At 43.3% G+C, this 25,314-nt stretch overlaps 1 protein-coding gene across 5 annotated transcripts in view; it reads right to left on the bottom strand.

Annotated features, from left to right (window-relative positions):
• The window catches only part of IPO11 (importin 11), a 487,981-nt gene that overhangs the window by 228,137 nt on the left and 234,530 nt on the right, over window positions 1-25,314 (bottom strand). The window contains exon 32 of one of the 5 annotated variants that reach the window (XR_009502322.1): window positions 8,157-8,714. The exons of the other annotated variants lie outside the window; for them this stretch is intronic. The gene's annotated coding sequence lies outside the window, so the exon portion shown is untranslated. Of the gene's footprint in view, window positions 1-8,156; window positions 8,715-25,314 lie in introns of those variants that run through there. 5 annotated transcript variants of the gene reach the window in all.

The raw sequence follows: 25,314 nt of genomic DNA, 5'->3' as shown, positions 1-25,314 counted from the left end.
ATCAGTGTTATACACATCAGTGTACACATGTCAATCCCAATCTCCCAATTCATCACACCATCACCACCCCCCCGCCGCTTTCCCCCCTTGGTGTCCATACATTTGTTCTCTACATCTGTGTCTCTATTTCTGCCCTGCAAACTCACACATGTTTAATCGTTGGATCCCTCACAGGCTGAGGATGGCGAATACCTGACCAAACAAGTGAAGGAAGGGAGCACAAGCCCAACCCAGGGGAGAGGGAATGGAGGGGAAGCTGAGGTAGAAGAGATGCTGGGGGTGGGGGTGGGAAGGGCAGGGAGGAGATTCATGTTTAGGGGTCAGGGAGTAGACATGGACAGACTCGGTGATGCCAAGGCACTAGTGGACAGGGTTGTGACCCTGCATTTGGGGGAGATGCTCCCCATTTTCCCTCCTGGGAAATCTGATAGCATGTGTTCCACTTTTTCCCACCTCCCATCCCCTTTCGCTTTGCTCTTTTCTACTGTAGGGTACCGTGATGTACATAGCATGACTACCATAGGTCAGCATCTTATAGGACACAAAATTAAACCAATAAGTTATTGGATACCTACTATGCAAGGCACTGTTATGGAACTAAAAGTCATGATGCTTATAGATCTTACTAATTGAGTGTGAAATGAAACGGAAATTTCCCAGTCAGGGAAACTATCAAGTTCATTCCACATAACACTCAGCAATGATTTGTCATCACTTCAATGAACTCTTTCCTGGCACAAGCACACCTGTTTGGGAGTAAAAGCTGTTACATACTCAGTGTTGATAGGAGCGTGGTGAAAATGCCATACTCATACACTGCTGGGGGCATTATCACCAGAAAAAAATATCCAGCAATATAACTTTTTGGCTATAAAAATATTCATGCATTTGACCACATAATTCCAACCCTGAGACTATGTCCTTTGGCAATAAATCAACAGAAGAAAAAAGTACATATTATAGCACCATATTCAATACCTTAAAACGGAAACAATTCAAATGTCAATAATAGGGAAATGATTTTATAACTTTATGGTTAGTTTAATCACAATGTATTATGTATTCATTAAAAGTGGGTATTTATGGGAAATTTGTGGATGTATAAAATATTTATAAATCATATTAAATGAGAAGAGCATACTTCAAAGTTTTTTGAGTACTACAGACATAACTGTGCAAAACTCTATGTGCATACGGAAAAGAACAAAAAGATAACTCAAAAATAATGAAAAAGATAACCACGGGAATTCCTCGGCAGTCCAGTGGTTAGGACTCCGCGCTTTCACTGCTGTGGGCCTGGGTTCAATCCTGGTCAGGAAACTAAGATCCCACAAGCCACAGGGCGAGGCCAAAAAAAAAAAGAAAAAGAAAAAGATAACCAGATGTGTTAAGGCAGTGGATTATTTTTAACTTAATTATATTAAAAGTAGGGGTGCTACTTGGCAGAGTTCCACAGGAATGGAAAGAGGGGAGAAGTGAGAAGGTCAGTGAAAGACTAAAGGGGGAAGAAAGACTTTAGCCCACCACAAAATTCACCAACAACATACTGACATTTGCAGAGCTGCAATTTCTGTTTGGCATTGAGTGTTTCCAATAAGGATAATGATTAGATAATTTGTAATAAGAAAGCATGCTAATGAATGAAATCTACTTATTCAAAAAGAGACTTATTCATGAATTCTTTCCCCTTTCCAAATTACATGCATGCTTGACTATATTAGATATGTACGGAGGGGACAAAAGTAATTTGAACTTAATATAACAAAAATGTGGAGTGGGTGTCCTGGCTGTGACGCCACCATAAACCAGCTGTGTGGAGCTGACAACCCCTGGGTCGCCATTTCTCCACGTACAAAATAAAGGGGCCAAACTGCAACTCTGAGGGCCCCTGGGCTGTAACATCTCCTGAAACTGGGAAATCTCCCATCTCTGGGAACTTGATGTACTACACAGATACAGCTTTTCATTCAATTTAGCAATGTCCAGAGACTCCCAAATTAGGCAGGGAACCTGCCTTTAGGGGTTCTGACCACACTGGGTTAGAGCTTATCACCACTCATAGCTCTTTATTTATCAAATTACACTTACATGGTGCTTATGTCCTGTTAGGCGCTATTGATGAGTACTAACTCATTTAATCTTTCCAAGCACTCTAGGAAATAGAAAATACTCCACACTCATTTTACAGATGAAGCAACTGAGGCATGAGAGGTTAATAATTTCTCAAGGTCATTCAGTCGGCAAGTAGCAGAGTTGGGTGTCAAGTCCAAACAGTCTAGCTCCAAAGTTCATACTCTTAACCATGAAGGGATGGATTTGGGAGGCTGTCTTCTGTTAATGTGACACCCACCACCCCCAACTCTCCAGCCAGGAGTTCGCAATTTCATAAGAGGAAAGGAAGGCTCAAATATAAAATTGCCAAGAGCATCCTGCCTAAGAATGTCTCAGAATACTCCAACCTTTATCCTTCACCTTGGTGTTAGATAAGACCTAATGGATCCTTGTGGACTAATTAGGTTTACCAATGCCTTCTGAAAGTCTGGCATTAAGAATAGACTACGTGGAATTTGGAATAAGAGGAAAGGGCAGATAAACAAGATCAAGTGCACTCCAGGGTGGGCCATCTCAGGACACATGCTTAAAATAATGAAACTGAGCATTCAAAAGCCAGCCCTGGTTCCACCCAGGTCCCTAAGTTTCCCCTACCATTCCCATTCCTTGGTGATCATTCCCTCTTCTGAACCCAGAGGGAGGAATTCAGCAAATACTTGTAATAAGAATGTGAACCATAGAATAATAGATTCAATGAAGATAGAATTTGGTAAAGTATCTGTTTTGCTCAATTTAGGCAATAGAATTGTCTTGAAAAATAATCTTTCCTTTTCTGTTTATAATAGCAAAACATGTTCATTACAGATATTTCAAATGATACAGAAAAATATATAAAGAAGAAAATAAATACCCACAATAGAACCACCCACTGTTAACCTTATGGTGCATATCTCTTGATCTTTTTTCTAGGCATCTTTGTGTATTTTTGATATAATATTGGGATATAATTCGATAGCCTGCTTTTTTTCACTTAACAATATAGCATCAGCTGTAATGGCTATATGGAATTATATGTGAGTAGTAGGATTAAAAAATATGCAAAAACAAAACTGACAGTGGGTGCTTTTGCCTTCTAATATGAGAGGTTATATAATTTCTATCAGTGGAGAAAATTATATACTGTGTCATTCCATTTGGAGACCGGTTGGAGACCTAGAAAGTCAAATCTAATCATCCCAATCGTTCTGTGTTTCTAAAGAGCTTAAACCCAGAGTAGACAAATCCTTTGTGAGTGTTTGGATCTACAAGCAGAGGGCTAAAGTCATGGAGGGCGAAAGAGGTAGAGCAATATGATGGGGACCCGGAGTAATGGAACTTTTCAGGAGTCTACGATGATGCTAAATAACAGTAGCACCCACTCCAACCTCTAGTGCAGGCTGCTGCACACCCAGATGCCCACCAGAGTGGGCTGAGGATAAACCAAGAAAAGAGGACAGGCGATGGGTCTGGGCTGCCTCGCAGTCTGTGAGACGAAAACTGACGTTGACGGAGCCAGAAGTCAGCACTGCAAATGCCTGTAAGAACTTGGCTCCTGGAAATTCATCAGAGTCCTAGAGAGGATATTGAATTTTCCACAGGCTGTCAGATAGAGAGCCTGAGCCAATTTCATTTCAATCTCAACAGATAGGGAAGCTCAGATGCCATGTAGCTATAGTGATGTCCCATAACTTATTTATTCAGTCTCCAACCATTGTTCATTTATATTGTTTATGTTTTTTCACTCTTACCAATGAAATGATAAACACTATAGCAGAGACTGCTAGCTAGTCACCAAATCCATGTCCTTCTCCTCTTCCTGAGCACAAAACTAGACTATACCTCCTAGTTTCCTGTGTAATTAGATGTGGCCATAAGACAGAGTTAGAGCCAACAGAAAGTAAACGGAGGTGATGTGCTATCTCTTGGCCAAGGCTTTTAAATAGTGGTGGACTTGATGTTTTCCCTTTCTCCTTCTGCCCACTAGATGCTAAAAACGACAAGGCTCTAGGGAATGATGAGGCCACAGATGGAAGGAGGCTGGGTCCCTGAATTACTTCATGGAGGAGAACCTTTTGCCAGCCAAGAATCCCACTTTGAACCGCTTCATGAGTGAGAAAAAGCCATTCTACCTTTTTTTGGCTTATCTGGAACTGCATTATTAGTTTGTCCTAACTCTACAGACATCTTGAAACATCAGTGCTTGCACACCTATCTATACTAGTTAGGACTGTCACTAATTCGTGTTCAAGTTTGGAACATTTTAAGGCATTTGGTAAACTATGGCCAAACGGAACCCAGAATTTTGCCTCTGATAATCATTTGAGGTCATTCCAATTCCTGTAACTGTACATAACAGTGTATAAAATGGTTTTCAACTCATCCCTTTATAGAGAAGTAAAAAATATTGATTGAGAATGACTGCACCCTCCCTCTGTACCAAGCATACTATACACTTAGTTTACTACACACATTGAACCACAAAGAGCGACTTTCACTATTAACTGGGCCCAGCTCTTCATTAGAAACCTCTCAGCACCCTTAATCTACATGGCACATCTCCACCTCTTGTCTCCATCTCACACTGTTCTAATCCAGCACCATCTTGTCTGACCCAGATTGCCCACTGCTGGCTTCAGAGCCCTTGTTATACAGTCACAATTTTTGCTTGCTTGTTTGTTCAAAGTGAGTTTCCAAGTACTTTTAAGTGTTGTCTCTATATGAACTGCTTTCCAGAAAAGGGCCTTTTAGTGGAGTCTTGAAAGCAAAATCTGTATGTTTCAATACTTAGAAATCTCATTGAATCACCTACAGAACAATATAAGATGTGGCATATCCAACCCTGTACATGTAAAAAGTGTATATTATAATGTATGACATATAATAAGGACTATAAAAGTAACATCTAACTTTCCTCAATTTTTGTTATTTTTCTCTTTTTTATGCTAAAGTATTGACAATTAAGGGTTTATTTTTCAAAACCGATCCTCTGAAGGCTGACCTCCCAGAACTGGAGTTGCTCTTCTGCAAGGTCCCGAGGAAACTGGCTAAAGCTCACTACTTGAAGCAATATATTCTGGTCAAGCACAAGATTTAGACTCCAGTTCCCCATCTCACCAGGATGGAGCTGACGTGGCTAATCCTGCCACGAGCGGGCCAAACATTCCAAAAGGCTTGGACATCAGCCCCTCTAGCTACCACATAGAGAAAGAGCCAGTGATTCCCTAGTCACGGAGCTTAAAAGCTCCACAGCCCAAGGGCTCCTCTCTGGAGTCTGGTGCCTGGTTCTGCCCCATCTTCTACCTAGATGGTCAAGAGTGGACAGACACGCCTTCTACTGCCCCATCTCTGTGGATTTCCCAGGAGAACACTGCTCCAAGAGATTTACCATGTGCTGCTGACCATTTGACTTTGTTTGCATGAAAAGCATATACTTGAATTTGCAGAAGTTAAGATATGGCTCTAACGTACTCGATTTCCTCTCTCACCTACTCTCCAATTTTGTCAATGTGGTGAATGACACTAATGGATGTTCTAGGGTTCAACCATCTTTGCGTTTTTAAGATAAACCAAACTAGATCATTAAAGCTCCACCTACATATATAAGTGTATATACATTATACATTGTTGGGTTTTCATTTCTGTCTGACTCTTCTGGATCCCAAGATTATACTAACTTTACAAGGTGAGTTGAGGAACATTTACTCTTTTCTATTCTCTTGAAGAGTCACTTCAAGATTAGAATTATGTTCCATGAATATTTGGTAGAATTTACCTATAACATAGGTGATTTGGGAGGATTGGTGATTTTTTACTTCTGATCCAATTTCTGTAAGGATGTAGTTTTTGCCAGGGCACTCCAGGAAGCCTTGGGTAACAAGTTCTGTGATCATCACTACCTGTTTCTGCATGTTTCCCTGTTAGAATGTAAGCTCCACGGGGAAGCAACTGTGTTGGTTTCATTGATCACGGGGTTTCCACCTCACAGTACCAGCATGAAATATATGTGTTGAATTAATGCTTTGTTAAATAAAACATCAAGAAAATCTACTGAAAAGCTATTAGAAATACTAAAAATATTTAATAATATTAACAAAATAGCAAGCTACAAAGTAATTATGTATAGCCCTCAAATATCAGTATTGACTAGTTTGAAAATATACTGGAATCAAAATTTCCACTCACATTAGCAACAGCAAAGGGTCTAGGAACAAAATTAAGATGAAATGTGCAGATATTAACAAAAGAAAACTAAAAACATGTTTGAGGGACACAGAATATCTGAATAAATGAGGAGACGTACACATTCTGAAAGTGGAAAACTGTATCTTGTAAAGAGATCAGTGCTCTAAAAAATAAATCCATTAATTTACTTTCAAGTAAAGGAGGGGAAACAGAATACAAAGCCTTATGAGCTAAAACAGTATGATAACAGCATAAGATTCAGTAAATGGATAAATGGAAAAAAGAGAAAGCTCAGTGTATATATATATGATGATGGCAGTGACAGTGACAGCAAATATTTACACGTACTTACTATGCGCCAGCTACTGTTCTACATGTTTTATGTTTTTATCCTTAAAACAACGCTGAAAGGTAAAGTACTATTATTAACTTATCCCCATTTTTACAGATGGAAAAACTGAGGCCAAGAAAGTGGAATGGAGGAAGGGACAGGGTTAGTCTGTAGACTTGCATGTAATCTCTGTTTTATACATTGTGCTCATGTCCTCTACCCAGTCTAACATCCCAAAGTCAGCAGCCTCTTTGAGGTTGAAGCTCCCATCTCCTCAGCAAGGGTGGCCACCTGGGGCGGTGGAGGTCATCGGGAGGCCTGACTTTTTATGCAGACTTCCAAGTAATCCTGCTCTCAGTCCCCACACTCTTCTAGGACACGTGGTACCTCCAATTCCTAAGCCTTTCAGGGTTTCTACAACTTACTGGCCTCCTCCTATGCAGGCAGCCTGGGTTTCAATGCTCTTCCCTTTGATCAATCTGTTAACATTTATCTTAATATTTTTCCACCTTTTAAATTTTCTGTGAAAGTCTCATCCACTGCTGTCTCTAGGATTAAGTTTGTATATGTTGACTTTGTTGATTTCTTCAAATCAAAATTGAGTTTTAAGAGGTAGCCCAAGAAAACTTATTATTTTCAATGTACCATGTTCAACCAGAAGTCCACATATTAATTCACCCTAAGGAAATTATCAATGAAGAACACAAAGATTTATGTCAAAGAATATTTATTGCTTCTTAATGTATAATGACAAAAAATGAGGACGGTCAAAATAGCTAACAATAAAGGATTAATTAAAGAACTTAGGGGGCTCTGTGGTGACCAGGAAGCGGTGCCGTTCAGATCTCCTTCAACAGACTACTCCACAGGGGAGAGTTGACTAGAAGCCTCCGGCTGCCATCCCTTTGGATCCACATCAGTGTTCATGCTGAGGTCACGCTTCTTCCCTGCTGCCCTCCCCCACCACTGACTAAACATGCGAGGGGCACCGGAGCCAGGCCGCTCTTGTCCAACGTGAGAACTGTGCGATGGGCAACCTCTGCCCAAGGGCTGGCTCCCGATCAGCCTAGGCAAGCCCTTCTCAGGACTGTGATGTTCTTCCTGGCCAACCCTTCCTCTTGGTCTCCTTTCACAGGTGTCACACTTGCACCATCCCCTGCCTATTCCCGCTCCCTCTCCTTTGTCCTTCACAGAGATTTCTCCCGACATGTTCCTTGTACAGTTAATCCTCTCCTGGCATCTGCTTCTTGGAGGACCTGAACTGACAGAATACCCATCCACCAAATATTAAGGCAGTTATCAAATATTATATTTATAAAAAATGTATAAAGATAGAAAAAATAGGATATAATGCTATCAAAAAATGCCAGTATTCTAAATGTATATACAAATGATCCTGGTTTTGTTTTTTTAAAACCACACAGAGTAAAAGGGGTGTGTGTGTGTACACAAAATCCTTCACACATACACATCACAACATTAAGAGTGTTTATTTCTGGGTGAATGGATTATGAGTTGCTGCTTCTTTACCTTTTTCTTTATTTTCCAATGTTTCAATAGTGAACGTTATTACATTTATAATCAGAAGCAAAGATAAAGTGCACACACACACACGCACTACTCATAAGGACCCTCAATCCCCCTGAGGCAGGATGCTGTCTGAAGGAGCACACTGCTGGCTTCATCTTCGGAGGTCGATGCACAGTAGGCAGGCACAGCTGAGCGGCAAGAAATACAGATTATAATGTCAGCACTCAACAGCTTCAAAAATGTGCTTGGCTGATTCCAGATGTTTTCAAAATCCAAACTGCATTTAGGAATCTTGATGGAGCATCAGAAGGAAATAAAACAGACGGAGAGTCAATCCTACCAAGTCAGTATTTACCCAAACTACTTTATTTTCCATTTTATTACTTAACTGGTAAGCAAGAGTGGTGTCTTCTCCTCCTTGAAGGACAGGCGACTTTCCTCCCAAGCTTGCAAAAGTGAGGTCAGGGGACACCCAGTTGGCACAGGGCACACGCACTGTCCTTCCACTTGGTCACCCTCAAACTTGCTGTTTGTCTCTCCAGCACAGAGCCAGCTCTGGGTTTGCTGTTCCTGAGGAACCCTTGTGAATCAACATGTCAGAACAATGTAACACACCACCACAAGAGTAAGAGCTAACACTCATCAGATGCCTACTTTGTGCCAGGTAATGTTCTGAACACTTTCCACACATTAAATAGCTCATATAACCGTCACAAGAATCCTACTGGAAAAACACTAACACCACTCCTGTTTAACAGAGGAGGACGCAGAGGTGTAGAGAGGTAAAGCAACTCTGCCAGGACCACAGAGCCAGGGTGAGGTGGAGCTGGAGTTTGAACACAGGACGTAACACAGGAGAAATAAGATGGAGAACAAAATGCAACTCAGGGGCACAGCGGCTGTCCTTGACAGAAATGAAAGTTGGACAATGCTAGATAAGCAGCAGGGGAAGTGCGATTCCCCTGGGGAGCAAATCTGGCAAAACAGACCAGAGGATATGGACTTAAAAAAGCAAGGGGGGAAGTCAAGCAAGGGCCACTATATATGCACTGAGAGACACACAGGTAAAGTGATGCAGACATGCATGAAGTGACAGAGCCAGGGGACACAGTGAACAAGTCCAAGAGGCCATTCTGTGGTGGAAAGGGTCATGGAGAGGAAGGGGGCGAGCATGTGAAGATCAGATCTAAGCGGTGTGAAATTAACAGGGAAATCAATGGCGGAGAGATGGGACTGTCAGCCAAGAGGAAGGAATGGAAACGCAGGGGTACAGATATGTCCACTCTGAAAAAGCAAGAGGCCAAGAAGAGGGAAGCACTGATTGAGAGGGAAGTGCGTCGTTTCCTTTTCACTGTTGTTTTAACCCTTACATGATGTCTTCCTCAGCTGCCCTGCCAAACAGTGAGAACAATGAACTCTTCCCCCAGGGCTTCCATGTTATAGGATGAGAAGGGAGCACGCCACTGGAGCCTTGAGTGAGGGTGGATGGTTGGTTTTCTGTACATACTCCGTGCTTTTAGGGATTCTTGCCAAGAATGAGGTGTGATTTCAGGTGAGTAGGTGCCATTTGAGAAGAGAATTCTCCTCCTGCCAAATTATTGTGGCTGTGAAATAAGATCACACATGTAAAGGACACATGCACAGGGCTTGACACTTAGTATGTCCTCAGTGAATAGTGGTCGTGAGCAGGGGGCGTCTCCCTCTACCCAGAAACATTCAATGGCTCCCCTCTGTCAACAGGACACAAGTCCAGGTGCCCAACATGGCACTGAAAGCCTGTCGTTGGCGAGGCCCCTGCTTACATTTTTATAACCTTAACCACAGAATTGATTCACTACATTTACATCTTGGCAGCCTTAGTCTTACTCAGCAATGTCAAACAGCCAATGTAAGAGGATTTAAGAATTAAATGGCACGGGTCCCCTTCATCACAGAGCTTAGTCATGGATCACAGGAGCTTATCGGCGAACTCAGGTCCAGGTGGGCGAAGTGAGGGAACATCATGAGCTGCATCCTGAAATACTAGTCAAGTTTGCATGAGGTGTGATGCAATGCTGGGTCCCCACTGGAGAGCAGCTTTCTGTTCTGACAGCGGCAGAACAGGAGAGAGATTGGTGAGTTCAAGATCACAGGGAGAAGAGAGGAGAGCATATGTTGTATACTTCCAATTAGAAAAACAAAGCTGGAATATTGTGTTATAGGGTAGATGGCCACAAGTGGTCAGGCTTAAAAATAAGCGAACAGCAGTGGGGACAGGGCCCACTTGGCAAAGCCCAAGGAAACCTAGAGCAAATAAGAAGAAAACAGCTGCAGGCATTGTTCTCCAGGGTAACGAAGACTAAAAGCCATGGGGGTCTATATTCCAGATACACAAATCTCATTTTTACCAATCATTCTTTGGCTCAGTGCAAAGAAGCTACTTTTCTTTTATTTGTTTTTTGCTGTTTTTGCCCTTCTCCTGGGAGTTTCCTCCCCTGTGCTCCGTCCCCATCCTGAAGATTCTATTCCCAGTTCCAAACACAGGCACAGGACGTAGGCTTGCCTGGCCATCAGGACATCTCGTTCTTTTGGCCCCAGCGATTGGTTCAGAGTTGGGTCTGTGGCCCAACAAGAACTACTCAGATGCAATAAGACCTTTGTTGGGGCAGTAGGGGAAAAAGCACTTTTTCTGCTGGAATTTCCATAAGGAAGATGACATGTACCTGCAACTGCCCAGGAAGCCAACACTATGGAAAACAGAGCCAAAAAATAGCCAGAAACTGGGTCCACACAACGCTGGATCAAACTGCACCTGAAACCAATATATTCCAACAATGTCAACTAAGGGAGCCAATAAATTCCCACGTTTCTTAAGCCAGGTTGAATTGGGTTCCAGCCTCACAACTAATGGAGTCATAACTAATGAAGAAACAGAAGCTGAGGCTGAAATAAACTTATCTCTGCCAGAGAGGTGGGATGGTCCCTGGACACGGAGACACAGTCTGCCTCCTGCACCTGCCCAGCATGCAAGAACCTTAACCAAAGGCTGCACCTCACCGGAGGGACAGCAGGTGTGGACTCCCAAAGACCCAACAGCTCTTAGCCCAGACCTGCAAGGAAAATAACCATCCTCCCTTGGATGCAGAGAGACCTCATGCAGGCAGCCAAGAGGGAAAGCCAACTGTGGGAGACTCTCCAGACAGTTTCTGCCCCATAGTCTTCACCACAACCAGCCCCTCTTGCCCACTGTCCTCCAACTCAATCTGTCTTCGCCAGTGGCACTTGTCTCATTGCTGTCCCCTGACCACACCGTGTGTTCTCCTGACTCTACATGCCGGCTCCTCCACCTCCTCCTCTTCACCCACCTCCTTTGCCCGTAATCCAGGACCTGGCTCAAATCTTTGCAATTTTCTCTGGCCACAACAACACACATTTGAACTCAGTTTCCTTATCCATAAAATAGGACAATAATCTTTTAGATATTTATCTATTAAAATATAATAATGATAATTGCAATACTGTAATAGCCAAAGTTTATGGAGCATTTTAATATATGTCAGGCACTGCCCTAAGTGCTTTATTTACCTCATTTAACCTTTATGTACCTTTGTGGAAAAAAGCATTGTTTTTACACACGTTTAGGCAACAAAGGCACAGGGAAGTTAAGTAATTTGCACAGCGTCTTACAACTAGAAGGTGACAGAGCCATATTTCAAACCAGAGCAGTTTGCTGCCAGAGCCTTCATTCGTAACCACTACATTCACTGCTCTAAATGGTATTAAGATAATGTAAAAGCGTGGGATGCAGAAACATCAGAGTCCTGCCCAGACCACTTCCATCCCAAACTGAAAATCCCCTCAGAGAAGTTTAATTACAAGTGACAATGGCAAGATGCTTTTTTTCCAAATTAATATTTTATTACTTGACACCTAGGTATGAGGCCTAAGAAAGACTCTCTCTTCCCTTAAACCTCTATAGTCCTATCGCCCAAGCCCGAAGCAATGATAACTGTGCCCCAGGGGCACTCGTGAGAAAAGGTGAACTAGGGCTGGATTAGGATCATTCGTCACTCAAACCAGGAACTAAACTAGGTTAACGAACATCCAGATTTGCCCTGACCAGTCCTGGTCCGTGTCTGTTGCCCTGGTGTAGATACTAATAAGTTCCCAAGCTTGGTGTGAACCATCAGTTGGTTGGTGACCCTAGGCCCACCTATGTGCCAACTAAGAGAGGGAGATCATCATAAACATCCTTTCCTTTCCTCCTATGACTACCTCTCAGATTCACGTTCCCGCTACTATATACCTTCCTGAAACCAGGGAGATGGCATTTCCACGCTCTGGTGGTAACTTCTGGAGCTTACCTTCAGAAGCTCTGAAATGGCTAAGAGCAGACATTAGCTCAGCAAGATAAAATCAACCTATGTTAGTGAGGTTGGGCTGCTATAGCAAAATGCCATAGACTGGGTGGCTTAAATAATAGACATTTATTTCTTATATCCTTGGAGGCTAGGAAGTCCCAGATCAAGGTGCTGGCAGATTGGGTTCCTGGTGAGAGACCTCCTCTGGCTTGTGGATAGCTGGCTTCTCACTGGGTCCTCACAAGACAGAGAGAGAAAGAAAGGGCTCTGGTGTCTCTTCTTTTTATAATGGCACTAATCGCATCATGGGGGCCCCACCTTCAACCTCATCTAAACCTAATCATCTCCTAAAGGACCCACCTCCAAATACCATCATGGGGGAGGAAGAGAGGGGGTTTATGGCTTCAACCCATGGATTTGGAGGGAACACAAGCATTCAGTCCCTAACAAACAAACCAAAAAACCTCACCCCAATTCCATTACCCGTCTCAAATAGTATTTAGCTGTGTCTCACTTCACTCAGGTCTCTGCTTGAATGTCACCGCACGAGGCAGCTTTCCATGACCAGCCTTTCTAAAAAACACTAAGCACTGCCAGCTTCAGTCTTCCCAGTCCTCACACACAGCTTAATCTTTCTTCTTAGCAACACTGCGTGTGTGTGTGTGTATAAAATATCTTTGTCTTGCCTAGTGAAAATGTTCCATAAGAGCAGTCCCAAGGAGAAAGCTGTCTGGAATTTCGTGGCAGAAGCTATGCCAGCTACTCCTTTTCCCCACCACACAGCCCTTCCTCAGCGGGCGGTGAGGATAAACGTTTTCAAGCATGTGTGGTGTGTATAAACTGACATTCTCAAATCATCCATGGACTCACACGAAACTTGTTTTATTTGTGTAACAGTATATTCTTTCCTTAACCAGGGAGGCCCATTCCTACTCAGCATTGGGAAAATGAAATTTGCCCCAAACCAGTAAATTCAAACCACAGTGGCACTTTTTTAGTTACTACTAATTGAAAATGTAGTCCTTCTTGTGTAAATATTCAAATTCAGGTACTTTGTTACGACTGACTGTCCAGTTTAAAGGGCTTCCTCTGGTTAAACTCTAAGTTACCTGCCACCTCCTCTGGTTTAACTCTAAATCACCAGAAGGCCTCGCCCTGGCCCGTCACGGGGCAGCAGTGGCTGCTGGGGGAAGGTGAGGGTCATTTACATGACCAGCGGGCTCAGCTGCTCCGGCCTCACCCCACCTCCAGTGAGAGGCGGATACCAGCCTTGCTGCCAGAGTCACCGGAGCCTCACGGGAGACTTCTCCAAGCTCTGACCTTGGGCGGGGGGGCGGGGGGGGGGGGGCGGAAATAGGCCAAGTGCCCCTCCCAGACACTCGACCTCTGCTTTCCAGGAAGCCCCCACTTCTCTTTCCTGCTTGGGGGCCAGTAGGGGCTGCAGCGGGGAGGGGACCAGGCAGCTTCGCTGGTCTGCTGTACGGTTTCCTCCACTCCTGCCCAGGGTGCACCATGCCTCGCCTTGTGCCTCACCTCATGATCTGGGGACCTTTGTTCTCTGCAATCTGAGGGGGGCTGGTGATGAATGAAGAACAGCAAGCGTCACAGCTTCACACTCCATCACAAGTAAGGCCACAAGAAAAAGACTTTCTATGTACAGCTCCACTTCCCACACCCAAGTGCTCTGTAACACGCAAAGCTCTACCCACCCATGAGGGAGTGTTGTGCCTGGTTCCAATCGTTCCTGATTTCCTCCTGCCTTGTTTTGATAACATTTTATCCTGGGGTGTTTGTTCTCTTCAGAGATGACAAGGCAGGAAGCATACGGATCCTGATTTATCCTCCACTGCACAGACGTTGGAGCTGAAAGCCCAGCTTCAAAGTTTTGCTCTGCCACCGGCTTGCTGTGTGACCTTGAGCAAATCACTCAACTGCTTGGACACAGTGTCTTCTCTGTGGAAGGGGTAGTATCATGAAAAGTAAATAAGTTAGTAGGTGTAAAGCTTTAGGACCATTCCAGGCATATAGTAAGTACTGGGCCATAGTTACTCAATGAACAAGGCTAGGCTCTGGAGGTCGGGGCTGCTGCTGTATCTGCAGAGCGTTCAAATGATTCAGCCAAATTGCATTATCTTCATGGCACCTCCTCTGCAGGTTGTCCCTGCATGCTCAAGTGGGATGGCATTAGTGGCCCTTAGCAGGAAGGGGGGCCCGGTGATCTCAGAAGAGATTGTCTGACTTGGGTCCTGGGATGTTGGCAGAATTGCTTTTCAAAAATTTGACTTTGCAATTTTTAATTGCTCAATCTTGGTTTTTCTGGCCCAAAGAAAAGAGCTTCCTACCCTCAGACCTCTCCTGAGAGAAGTCCTTAGCCTTGACAAGGAAGGCTACTTCACACATGCCAACATCTGCTTCCAGCAAACACAGGCAGGTCATTTGCATAAATCACGCAGACCTGGCAAGTACGAAGGGGTGATGGGGCTACCTAGACAGGATTCTTTATCCGTTTGAAGTAATCACAGTTCTGATATCGTGCTCTTTTTGCCTTTTGCCTGGACAGCAGTGAGATGCAGAGAATCTTGGTGAGCAGAGACAAGCTGGGCAGCCGGAAGTGGGCAGCCTTCCAGGGCCCGGGTCCCGGCCGGCCACATGTACACTGCACCCCGTGGGCATGTGCACTGGCAAGGATGGCCTTAGAAGCTGGAGGAGGGAGCACCTCTCCCTTCGCCTGGAGGTTTTGGCTTACAGACCCATGAAGCACTAGTGTGGGCTCTGGCAGGTCTTTTTCTTTCAGACAAGCCAAGACCATGCAAATCCTAGAGAGAGAGAGAGAGACTGTGCCTGTGTGTGGGGATGGGGCACCGGGAGAGGCGGTGTATGCGTGGGCAGGCTGTGTGAAGGCCAGAGCAGGCCGAGTGTGAGAGGCTGCATGGCACAGGGAGGGGAGGAGGGATAGCGCCTGGTGAGTACGGGTGAGGAGGCCAGGGAGGGAGATGGCCGATGGATGGCTCGGGTGCCATGCAACGACGTGGTGAAGAGCATGGCCCGAGGTCAGGTGGCCCAGTTGATATCAGCGACCAGCCGTAGGACCCAGGGCCTTTCTCAGCCTATTTTCATAACTGGAAAATGGAGGAAATAATACTCATATTGTGAGAATCATATTAAATAGTACCACCATCAAAATTATCTTTGTCATTGTTGTTTGCTGGATTATAATCATGGGTGCAGAGTGAAGGGAGGTATTCTTTGAGGACTAGGAGCACCTAGTGAGTGACTTTGAACCACTCTGACTCTGACTTTTATGTGATTTTTCAATGAAAGTAGAATCCCATATATTCATCTACAGTGAGAAGTACAACTTGAGAGGAGACCAGACCCTTGTGTTCCACCAGCACACCCTGTTTCTGAAGACGGGCCCCAGGGGGATAATGGCCCAGTTGAGTTACCCCAAGGCTCTCTCTCCCCTGGATTTTATGGCACTGACAACTCCCACCTCTAAGGAGTCTGATCTTCTGGTTTGACATGTTAGAATCACACTGGAAATTACACAGGGGGGGTGATATGTAATTTGATATAATTTAATGGTGTTAGACAATAGTGGTTAGGAACTCTGCATGTGAGAGTAAGACAAGGGAAGGGTAAGCAGAAAGGAAGGACCAGGGAAGGGAAAGAGAGGCGTAGGAGAAATACCCAAAGGCTGAGTAGCCAGGAGCATGTAACTGCACAAGCTTTAAGCCACAGCCAGCCAGCAGCAGAGAATACAGTTCAATCAAGTGTCCAGTCGGCCCGCGGAGCCTCTGTGGCAAAATATTATATCTCTATTTTACATCACATGGGGTTTGCTTAAATGTCTTTTAGATGGTTTATTGTGGGAGAGGGCAACATTAATGAAAGAATAGGTATCATATACATACTTCAGGACTCTGAAAGAAGTGTAGAAGGAAGTATGACTTGCTACTTTTTCCAACAAAAATGGAAATTTGTAATTTCTGTTAATAAAAAGGCTGCCACCACATGAAAAGATGCTCAACATCACTAATAATTAGAGAAATGCAAATCAAAACTACAATGAGGTATCACCTCACACCAGTCAGAATGACCATCATCAGAAACTCTGCAAACAATAAATGCTGGAGAAGGTGTGGAGAAAGGGGAACCCTCCTACACTGTTGGTGGGAATGTAAATTGGTAGAACGGTTATGGAGAACAGTGTGGAGGTTCCTTAAAAAACTAAAAATAGAACTACCATATGATCCAGCAATCCCACTCCTGGGCCTATATCTGGAGAAAACCATAATTTGAAAAGATACATGCAGTCCAATGCTCACTGTAGCACTATTTACAATAGCCAAGACACAGAAGCAACCTAAGTGTCCATCAACAGAGGAATGGATAAAGAAGATGTGGTACATATATTCAATGGAATATTACTCAGCCATAAAAATGAATGAAGTAATGCCATTTGCAGCAACATGGATGGACCTAGAGATTATCATACTAAGTGAAGTAAGTCAGACAGAGAAAGACAAATATCAATATGATATCACTTATATGTGGAATCTAAACAAATGATACAAATGAACTTATTTACAAAACAGAAACTGACTCATAGGTCTCGAAATCAAACTTAGAAACATGGGGGAAGCAATAAGTTAGGGGATTGTGATTAACATATACACACTGCTATATATAAAATAGATAACTAATAAGGACCTACTGTATAGCACAGGGAACTCTATTCAATACTCTGTAATGGCCTATATGGGAAAGGAATCTAAAAAAGAGTGGATGTATGTACATGTATAACTGATTCACTTTGCTGTACACCTGAAACTAACACAACATTGTAAGTCAACTACACTCCAATAGAAATTTAAAAAAAAAAAAAAATTGCTGCCGCAGTGTTTTCTGTTCAGTGAGGTAGAGACCCCAGGATGGCCTGCCCAGGCCTGCATCACCAGACCCACAACTGAGAGGCTCTGGGTCAGTGAGCTGGGTCTGGTGGGACCTCAGGAGACTTTCTAGAGCTGGGAAAGCCTGGGAAGACTGTGGGCATCAACAGCCCTTGCAGTGAGCGTGCAGGCTGCCAAGCCCTCACTGGCTACAATGCACAGTTTCCTCTAGACCCCCCTTGGTTGGGCCTGCGTCCCAGCGCACTCTGCTCTTCACGGTGGAAGCCTGGAGGGTACCGTGCTCGTCCCCCCTGCCCTAAACGGCAGCCCAGAGCATCTGCCTCACGTCCCTGCTGCCTAGTAAAGAAGGCTCCTCAAAGCCATTTGTGGCAACTGTCCAGCAGCTCCATCACTGCCTCCTAACCTGCTGCCTTCCTGCCCAGGTCTGCTCTCAGCCCCTCAGTCTTGATTTTGGCTCTTGCCTATAGCCCTTATCTAGCTGTCTGGACTTGGAGCTCCTGGGTAGGGTAAGAGCCTGAATCTGAGCACTCTCTCCAGACTCTGGATCTTCTGCCCTGGGCGTGCTGAAGAGAAGCCATGCTAGTTTCGGTTCTTGGAATGCAACTCTGTGCCCTGGGTCATGGAAGTGTGGCCGGGCTGCCCTAATTACAACTGCCGAGATTTATCCTATGCTTCTGTCTATGGAGGAAGAGATGCAGGTACTCCCAGAACAGAGAAAGCTTTCCAAAAACTCTTGTCTGTCTTCTGATAATTTACTAAGCAGTTAGATCTTTCTTGCTAAAGAGAAAACAGCCAAGGGTTTTTAATGCCAAGCTTCCACATTTGTGGAGTTGTGTAGGAAGTACTGCTTCTAAGTGAAGCGAAGGTGGATGAATCTTATGAAGTCTAATCAAGTATATTTGATAAAGCCAGGACAGGAAACAGAACAGTTAAGAACTAGTGAGAAAGTGTCTCTGCTGTTCTTTGATGTTTATTCCTTTATGTATCTTTTTAAAATGCAGCACTTAGTAACGCTTACATAGCATAGCTGCTTTCCTTAGAGAAAAAAAGGTATTAATTGAAAATTTTACAATTCTGATTTGAATCTCATATATTAAAGTACATCTCTAAGTATTTATTCTAGTGGTTATAACCCTTTATGCATCAGAAATAACTAGGAAGCATATTAAAAATACAGATGTTGAAGCCTCATGCTCATAAATTCTGGACCCAGGCATTTGCTCTGTCAGCATATGTGATGTTTGAGAACCACCAGTGTAGTGCCTCTCAAATTTTAAAGTGCATATGAATCATCTGGGACCTTGTTAAAAAAATACCGATTCTGACTCAGTCGGTCTGGGGTGTGGTCTGAGATTCAGTGATTCTAACAAGGTCCCAGTCTGAGTCTGATGCTGCTTGGTTCGTACATCACATTTTGACTGGAAGGCATGGACCATGGAACCAGGTGCAGCCACTCACCTGATGGCAGCTGGGCCCAAATTGGAGGCTAGGTACCTGAGAGAAAATAATCAGACTCCTCAGGATGGACTCTTGACACTAAGTCGTGGAATGATTAACAATGGACTTTACCTACATCATCTCAGTAAATCTGCACATAAACTACACAAGATCAATATTATTATATATATATTTTTGGATGAGAAACCCAAGACTCAGAAAGTCATACAGCTAGTAAGTACATATATTGGTTCTCTATTGCTATTTTACAAATTACCACACACTTAGTGGCTTACAACACAACTTTATTATCTTTTGGTTCTAGAGTTCAGAAGCCCCAAAATCAAGGCATTGGCAGGGCTATATTCCTTCTGGGGGCTCAAGGACAGAATCTATTTTCTTTCCTTTGCAGCTTCCGGAGGCCACCTGCATTCCTTGGCTCATGGTCCCTTCCTCCATCTTCAAAGTCAACAACATCTCCGACCTTTTTCCCTTCATCTCTAAGCACTGCTGGGAAAGCATCTCTGCTTTTAAGGACTCAGGTAGTTAGACTGAGCCCCTCTGAATGATACGGGACACTCTCCCACCTCAAGGTCTGTACCTTAATCAAACCTGTAGAGTCCCTTTTGCCATCCCAGTTTCCAGGGATTAGGGTACAGACATCTTTGGGGCCCATTATTCTGCCTACCATGGGGGGGGAAAGCAAGATTTGGGGCCTGGAATCAAATTCAGATCTGATTCCAAAGTCCATGCTCCTTCCAGTACACAACTCAAAACAGCAGCTAAATTGAATGTCGTTGTTGTTATGTTTTCTGGAGGCCAAATGGAGAATGGAGCTTAAGTTTAGTGCAGCTGTAGGACGCCTGAATTCTATTATCATTTTTAATTGAACTCAATGGTGCCAAAGTAGATTTTATTTGCTGCAATTCATTTTGCATTCTCCTTAGTCTCATCAAAACAGGCCTGCTGTGCAAGTGCAGATTCACACAAACATCTAAGTGTGGTTCCTGGTTGTTATTTAACCTAACTAAAACATTAAGATGGAAACCAAGGAACATCTTTCAGATTTGGCAACGAATTATTTATACTTTCAAGCAACAATGTGGAAGCAAGATTAGTAAATGAACCTTGAGTATTTGACTGCCTTGCAGGGAGCTTGTGACTACTGAGGGGCTATGTTCACCACATCAAACTCCCCACCACCATAGCAGCAAGGTGCTCCTGTCTGCAGAGATTCAGCCTTAAACGGAGGCAAAACTCCTCCCACTCTTCATGAGCGCATTCAGAACTAGGTTTTCTTTTTAAGAGCAGCAAGTTCATCCACGGAACTGGGGCTTCTAGTTATCAGAAACATTATCATCAGGACAATGGGAACAGAGAAATATTTAGTATGGGTTCTTTTAAATCCATCTATTAGGGGTTGAATTGTGTCCCCTCAAAAATGAATTGTTGAAGTTCTAACCCCCAGCACCTCAGAATATGGCCTTATTTGGAAATGGGGTCATTGCAGATGTAGTTAGTTGAGATGACTGCTGTCCTTATAAGAGGAAAGAGGCAGGGGGAGAAGGTGCCCATGTGACAAGACGCAGAGACTGGAGTGATGCATCTATAAGCCAAGGAACGCCAAGGAGTCAGTAGACACCAGAAGAGGCAAGGAGGGATTCTCCCTTACAGGCTTCAGAAGGAACCAGCCCTGCCCACACCTCAGTTTTGGACTTCTAGCCTCCAGAATCATGAAAGAATAAATTTGTTGTTTTCAGCCACCCAGTTTGTGGTACTTTGTTACAGCAGCCCTAGGAAACTGACACACTTATCTTTAAGGATGTTGTTACAATTTATATTTCTCACTTTACAGAATGGATGTATTTCTGAAAAGGTAAATGAAAATACATCAAACAATGATTGGAACATGACTTGAACACTGGAGATGTAGTCCCAGAGAATGATTTTGACTACAAGATGTTACTTAAATCACAACACAGAAATCTTGCCAAAACACCATTCATGGAGCTTCCCTGGTTGTGCAGTGGTTAAGAATCTGCCTGCCAATGCAGGGGACACGGGTTCAAGCCCTGGTCCAGGAAGATCCCACATGCTGCGGAGCAACTAAGCCCATGCACCACAACTACTGAGCCCACGCACCTAGAGCCCATGCTCCACAACAAGAGAAGCCACCACGATGAGAAGCCTGTGCACGGCAAGGAAGAGTAGCCCCTGCTCACTGCAACTAGAGAAAGCCGCACACAACAATGAAGACCCAACGCAGCCAAAAATAAATAAATAAATAAATAAATTACTTAAAAACAAACAAAACCACCATTCATTATGAAGTTGAACTTAGCAAAACAGGCATTTCCTAGTCTGGCTTCAGGAAGTTCTAAAATGACATTATAGAGCATGGACACAGCTCAGCAGTGGCAGTAACAGTCAAATGAGAACCCACTCACTTGTAAAGCACCTACTATGCGCCAGGCACTGTGCTAGGTGCTTTTCAGACATATTTTTCCAGACTATTACTCCTCCCTTTTGTAAAACAAAAAACAAACAAACCTTTTCCTTTGGGTGTTGACCTCCTGCAAGGGTAGAAGCAGTGGAATGACTAATATAATCGAGTAGAAATCTCTGCCACGGTCCCATACTGACCCTTGTCATCACTGAAACTGCTCCTCCTTCCGAAGCAGTAACCTCAGTATCTCTGTCTCTCATTACCTCTGCCTGCCAGTCCTTCCAAGTTACTTATTAGCCACCCCTGCAACCACTGTTCTAACCCCATCAGGATCTGCAGTCCTCTGAACCTCCCATTTACCCTATCTTTTGCCTTCCCCTGTCTTTACTTCCTTTTCATTCATCTTAGAATTCATTGTCCATCATCTGGCTCCAAATCCTGCATCCTCTTCTAACAGCATCATCTGCTAAAACCCAACGCTGTGGCTACAGCTGAACAGAACAATACTGCTGGAGAAAGTCACACATAGCTGTTTACCACAAACATATGTTGCTTTTATAATGAGGAAAAAAATGTTATTAAAAAGCAATTGACCATGTAATTGGCTTGAAAGGTTTTTGCATTTTATCAGCTTTTCAACTGCTATCTCTAAATTATTTTAGAAACAAAATTGCTAGTCTTTTGAGTTTTCCTTCTCTGAATGCTCATCTATAGGTTATTTATTTATATATATATATATATATATATATATATATATATATATATATATATATATATATATAACCTATGGAAGGCCATATGGAGAGTACATTGGACTGTTTCGTCTCCAACATATGGCTTGGAAGTTTTCACTCCAGTCCTTACAGGAAAAACCTGGACAAACTGAAAATCAATGACTTTTCTTGGACTCATCAGAGAACTGAGTTTGCAGGGCAAACTGTCTCCCCAAAATGCAGAGAGACAGGCAAATCCAGAGTCACAGCCAAAAGCTACTTACTTGGAGCAGAAGTGCCAGAGCCGTAAACTGGTAGGATCAATTCTGGGGACCACAGTCTTAGGGGAAGCCCTTACTTTGGTGAGTATTACCTCCAGGAGCCCCACCAATTTCTCCTGATGAAATCAGAGGAAGATTCACTCATGGCTCCGGCAGGTGGAGGGGAAGGATCATGCTTGTGAAATATACCCAGAGCTTTCTCCATAACAAAGGCCTAATCCCCAGGGAAAAGACTTTACCAGACCCTTGTCCTAAAGCATGGGAAAAGGGCATTCCTCTCACTCCAGCCCCTTCTCACCTTCGTGTCTTACCTCAGAAGGACGAGAGGCCTATCCAAGAAGAAACACGTGGGACTTCCCTGGCGGCGCAGTGGTTAAGAATCCGCCTGCCAATGCAGGGGACACGGGTTCAAGCCCTGGTCTGGGAAGATCCCACGTGCCGCGGAGCAACTAAGCCCATGCGCCTCAACTACTGAGCCTGTGCTCTAGAGCCCACGAGTCACAACTACTGAAGCCCACACACCTAGAGCCCGCGCTCCACAACAAGAGAAGCCACCGCAATGAGAAGCCCACTCACCGCAACGAACAGTAGCCCCCGCTCGCCGCAACTAAAGAAAGCCTGTGCGCAGCAGCAAAGACCCAACACAGCCAAAATTTAATTAATTAATTATTAATTATTTTAAAAAAAGAAAAAGAAACACATGGTGGTCACAGGCCAGACACTCAAGCCCACTAAGACTTGAGATTTAATCATAAGATCAGAGGACATTCCCCTCCCACACACTTTTCCACCACACCAACAGGGCTCCAGTATAACGGTGGATTGCTGCTAAAAGAGATACCAGACACAGGTCCTCTCTGAGGAGAAGTACTTAGGGAAGCCCAAAGTCAAAGAGGGGAAACAAAAACAAGAACCCTAGGACAATTTGAAACCTCTGGCACCAAGAGCTAACATTAAACATTAAACACAGCCTAACTCCTAGCCAGATTAGCATACATGCTCACACTAGAAGATCATTTATCTCAGTTCCTATTACCCAACACAGCATGTCCAGCTTTCAACCAAAAATTAAAAGGCATGCTAAAAGGCAGATCAAGATCTGTGATCAAGCAAGAAATCAGAGATCTCGGGCAAGCATCAGAATGAGACTCATATATAACATAGATGTTAGAATTCTCAGACAGGGAATTTTAAATAGCTACCATTAGTATGTCATGGGCTGTAATGAAAAAGACAACATGCATGAAGAGATGGGTATTGTAAGCAGAGAGACAGAAATTCTAAGAAAGAATCAAAAGTAAATGCTAGAAGTCAAAAACATTGTAACAGAAATAAACCAAAAACTGACATCTAGGCATATCATATTTAATCTTCAGAAGAGCAAAGACAAGGAGAAAAATCTTGAAAGAAGTCAGAGGAGGGAGGGAAAACCATTTTACCTACAGAGGAACAAGGATAAGAACAACAGTGGGCTTCTTTTCAAAAACTATGCAAGGAAGAAGAAATACTAACCTAGAATCCTACATTCAGCAAAGGTGTCCTTCAAAAGTGAAGGATAAGTAAAGACCTTCTCAAGCAAACAAAAACTGAGAGAATTCATCATCAAAAGACCTACCCTGCAAAGAAACGTTAAAAGGGTTAGGATTAGGAAAATTAGATACATCAGAAATTTAGATCTACATGAAGAAAGGATGCTTATTGGAGAAGAAATAAATGAAGGTAAAATCAAACCTTTGTGGCTTTTTTTAATTCTTAATTGATCTGAAAGGTAACTGTTTAAAGTAACAGTAACACTGTATTGGGTGACTACAGCACATAGATGAGTGAAATGAGCGACAGCAACATGTAAGGAGTGGGATGGGAGAAGTCGGAACACTGCTATAAGGTACCTACACTACACAGGAATACTGCCATTTGAAGGTGGACTTAGATTAGTAAAAATGTAAATTGTAAACCTAGGCAACCATTAACATTTTTTAAAAAGAGATATAACTGAAAGTACATTGGAAGAGGTGCTAGGGACCCAAGGCTGTAGGCCTCACCTTTCAGGGCCCATTTCCTCACCTGTGAAATGGTAAGGTTAGAATGGATCTTCTCTCTCTGATTCCCTTCCTGCTCTGAAATTCTTTAACTAAAAACATTAAAATAAAACAAACAAAAAAAAATAAAATAAAAAGCCTATCTTCTGCCTTTACATATATCTACAAGGAGGAGCCTTTTGAAAGGTATAAAAATAATCAATATCCTAATCTATTACTGCAGTAAGTTTAAGTTTGGGTTTCCATATTTCCATACTGTGAGTTGCCTTTAGCAGGCTTATCTAGTAAGCCTAATAAAATATTGGATTTGCTCACCTGGTTCAGCACTTCTCAATGCATTGTGTGTGAGTAAAGAACACACAAGGCTGAAGGAAAGGCCATTTCACAGTACTGATTTCACTGCCAGAGACAGCACAAGGCATATGCCTTTCAATCCAAAAAAGAAAGAAACCCAGCTGCGTTCCTTGACTAAACAGAACTCATAATTAGTTTGTGATTACCTCCTGAACTGTCAATAGACTTTCCTTTCCTGGCTGGCTGTCAATACGCTTCTGAGCTCAGAGTATACATTTATGAGCTACAACTTCGCTGTCAATCAAAAAGTTTTGCTCTTCTAGATTATTGCTTAAGTTGCAATGTTCATTAAAAAAGAAAGAAAAAAAGTCACTTTAGGGCCAGCCCAGTGAGCACTGTGGAAATGACCTGCCCCTTCTGAAATGAGATACTGATCTTGCCTCAGGCTAAAGCTATTGAGAAAACAAACAGCTCACTTGCAGGTCTACTCACAGCTCACCTCCAGACTTACCTGCTTTAACCCCTTTCAATAAAAAACCCCAACAAGCAGACTTCTAGTCATAAGGCTAATTTCCAGCTTTAAAACATCGTCCTAGTGGCAGACAGATATAAATGCTTTAAGCCTCACAGGACTCATAACCTGTTCTAGCAGTTACTTGCATTCTATTTTTGCCCTACCGGGAAATTAAAGTGGCATGAAAATCAATGCTTCACTTT

The sequence above is a fragment of the Balaenoptera ricei genome, chromosome 3, assembly GCF_028023285.1.
Source record: "Balaenoptera ricei isolate mBalRic1 chromosome 3, mBalRic1.hap2, whole genome shotgun sequence".
In the NCBI taxonomy this organism is placed as follows: Eukaryota; Metazoa; Chordata; class Mammalia; order Artiodactyla; family Balaenopteridae; genus Balaenoptera; species Balaenoptera ricei.
This window is presented reverse-complemented; position numbering and strand designations above follow the sequence as displayed.